The following is a 3,854-nucleotide window of genomic DNA, read 5'->3' as shown; positions in this document are numbered from 1 at the left end:
GAGTGTTACTGACAGGTACGCCTTTTTGGCGACCCCCCTTCTGATAAAGTTACACAGAAACCTTTTGGGTTTTTTCTGACGCTTCTTCACGCGTTCAGCCTTATCTGTGTAATTTTGGTTTGTCTGAACCGTCAGCACAGCAGAAGCTGTTTCTGAGTGTTCAGCCTGCGATGACTCGTCATCGTTCGTGTGTGTGTTTACCCCCCCTTCTTCCGATGAGGGGTTGTTTGAGGCAACAACAGCAATGTCTTGGTGTGTTCCACCGACATCTGTTATGTTGTCATTTGCGCCCTCGGATGTAATAGGAATTACATTACTGCAAAGTGCTCCTGGTTGGGTTCCCGTGTCAGTGTGTTTCAAAGTTTCTAACAACCTGCGTAGTTTCTCTGTCTCTTCCGAGCTCAGAGGTGTAGGGCCTTGTTTCTGGAACTTTTGTGATTTTTTCGCCTCGGTTCGTTTCATCCGAGGTGGGGGACGGTCAGGTACGTCTTGCGGGAGTTCCTTTACGTACTGCCCCTGATGATATGGTTTCTCATATCGTTGCGTCCTGCGCCCACCCCTTTTTCGATAATCACTGTCTTCCTCTGAAAGAGGAGCCTTTTTGTCCCAGCGTGCACCTTCAGGATGCGGTTTGTTAGCTTGAACAGACTGTTTTCTCTCTTTCTTCTTAGGAGGAGGCGGCGAAGCACGTCGTCCTTCTAGTTCAAGAGGGAGGGGTTTAACCTTTACACTAGGAAACACTTCTATGGGCGTCTTAGCATGAGAACATGCTTCAAACACATTCACAGCACACTGCTTAATCTCACTGATGGATTTTTCTCTGAAATTTGCCATCATTTGTACTGATTTTTTAAAATCAGAGTGGAGATTTTTGCTGAAAACAAACTTAAAACCATCATCTTCTTCCATTCCGGTCTCATTTCTGTTACCAAAATAAGCTTGGAAGATTCTTTTGTAATAAACTTTTGGATGTTCAGTTTTTCCCTGCGTGACCTTGTCTGCAGCCGGGAAACCAGCAGGTCCCGTGCAGGGGTCGTACTCTCTGATCAAAGCTTCACACAGAAGGTTGTAATCCCTCTTCGTTGCATCAGGTAGACGCTCGATGAAGGTGAACACCTCTCTGTCCGAAGTGAGCCGTATCAGACTGATCTTATCCTCTGTCGTAGCATTAGGATAAGATCTCAATCTGAACTCCAGATCTTTGAGATACGCTTTTGTTCCAGCTGACCCCATGGGTCCGGGAACAAAGCGTTGTACATATTTTGAGATTTTCTGCAAATCATCCATTGAAGGAGACTGTATCAACGGTCTAACTTGTGTGACTGGTGGTGCAGACTGGTCAAGGCCTGCCCCTACCGCCCATGGTGGGGGTGGGGGTGGCTGATAAGGGTTGGTAGGAGGAGGTGCATATTGGTGCAGGTCTGTCCCCACCCTCCGAGATGGGGGTGGAGAGGACTGCATGGTGTCAGGAGGAAGAGGTGCAAGTGGGTGCAGGTCTGTCCCTACCACCCGTGGTGGGGATGGAGATGACTGCATGGTGTATACCGATTCAGTGAGTTGATATCGGTGCAGGTCCATCCCCGCCGCCCGAGATGGGGTTGGGGGTGGCCGCATGGCGTTAGGAGGAAGAGGTGCAAGTGGGTGCAGACCCGTCCTTATCCCCCGGGTTGGGGGTGTTGAAACGGGGCTAAGAGGAGGAGGTGCAACAGCCCCTGTCTGGGGTGGTTGTAGCTGACCCTGTTCGTCTCTGAGTCTCAAACCAGCTAGCTCCATGTCAGAAATCAGGTTTGTAGCTGTAGCAAGCCTCTCCTCACAAGCCGTCAGGCGCTCATGTGTTGACTGATTTTCACTTTGTAATTTCAGCCAATTTCTGAGTATTATCTCCTTGTCTGCTTTGCAATCGTCCCGCTCCTTTAATGCCACCTGCAACTGTGCTTGTAACATATTGTTATCTGCACACGCGGCTTCGTACGCTTGTTCCTTATCCGCAATCTTCACCTCATATGATTGAGCCTGTTCTGACAGCTCAGTCTTTGAGAGGTCCCTATCAGTCTGAATTTGTTGTTTCAGCAACTCACATGCATTCAACAATTCGTCACACCTGTCCTTTTCAGACTCATATCCGTTGAACAGCAAGGTATTTCGTTCAACCAGACGGTCCAGTTCCGCCTTCAGAAGCAGAGCAATTTTTGCCAACCGTTCACGGCTGGATTTTGTGTCCTCCTTCACTTTAGCTGCTTTTGACAACGTCTGCAGCTCCTCATATCTTTGATCGTCATCAAGTTCTAGCAATTGCTCTAATTGGTTACCAACAATTGAATTCGTTAAAATGTGTAAAGCTGTCTGGACCGCATCACCGGATTGTAAGGGGTCAGTGTTTACATCTTCGTCCGCCATTATCTGCTATTTAGAAATTAAATAGGAGATGTAAATGTTTAGGTGGTAAAAGAAAATCAGAAAAATCTCTTTTTCCTGATAAGTTTACTCTTATTTAGTGATTTATCAATTAAACGTGCGTTACCTTCTAGCAAATGAGTAAACTTTTTCCAACTTTGTGAATATCTGTAACTGTATCTTATTTAAAAGTTTCTAAATTTTTATTTTGTACCTGTTTCTCAAGGATTTATCAGTGAATAAAAATTTGTTCGGTAAATGCTCTCTGCATAAATACCTTCATAACTTTTAAAATGCAAGATAACAGAGTCTATTCAACTTTGAGGAACGGTTAATAACTAAAAAAAAATGCCTTTAAAAAGAAAAACACGTTTAATTTCACTAAAATAACCTAAAAACGAAGTGAAACCTGTGATCCCACGTCTTCTCCACAAGATGTCAGTACAACCTCAACAATTTTAACTCCGACACTGTTTGTGTTGTCCACTAGGGGAGCTACAACTTCCTGTGGCGTTCGGTTGACATCCTGTTGTTAGCCGCTTAGCTTAAAGTTAGCTTCGGCTAAACCCGGTTAAAATCAACGTTTCTGAACGAATTTTTACACAAACGTGGCAAAATTTTAGCGATTAGACTTCGAAGACTTAAACAGCGTTTCAGAACACAGCTTTAAAGCGCTTTTCAGCTTAAAAAAGCAGATTTTATTCCCTATGAAAACGAGTTTCCATTTCCGGGTCACGTGACTGAAATCACCAATGAAAAAGCAGCGCAGGGTTGAGAGGAAGTTACGTAGGCACGCATTCACCCTCCTCAGCAAATCAGAGCGCTCCACAGCAGCAATATTCAACCAACCACGAAGCGTTAGCAACAACCAGCATGCTAGATTAGCATAAAATCAGTTCGTCACTTTTTTCGTCTTTTAAACTGTCAAAATGCACTTTTTCTGTTAAAAATTGTAACGAACCAACTCCCTGAGCTGCACGGAGACGGCGCTCCGTGACAAAACGTCTTTCTAGCTATTTAAACAACTCGTCCGAATTTTCCAGAACCGAGCCGGTCCAGAACCGAACCTCCCGTCCGTTTGGACCTCAGTTTAAACAGAACGCAGCGTTTCTCACAGCTCATCAGCTCTTAGTCACACGTAACAGGCGTACAATTTCAGCTTTCATAAAGACTTATGACACAATTTCAGCTTTCTGTGAGCTTCCTGAGCATCACAGCCCAACACTTAGAACATGCAACGTTTCGCTTCAGCGGCGCAGCATGAGCTGCGGTTCAGCACAGCTGACAAACTGTCACTTTTTTAACATACATGCCAACACGTAAAATCAATGTTTACACGGTTACAGTCCATTTATGAGCACGTAAACGGGCCACCAATATGTAGATGAACAGATGCTCAGATATATTCATCATTTAACACGGATTCCTCATTTTTCTGGACTGAATAAAACGTGCATTGA

Source organism: Nematolebias whitei, chromosome 17 (genome assembly GCF_014905685.2).
Source record: "Nematolebias whitei isolate Nwh7 chromosome 17, NemWhi1, whole genome shotgun sequence".
NCBI lineage: Eukaryota > Metazoa > Chordata > Actinopteri > Cyprinodontiformes > Rivulidae > Nematolebias > Nematolebias whitei.
Note: the sequence above shows the minus strand (reverse complement) of the source record.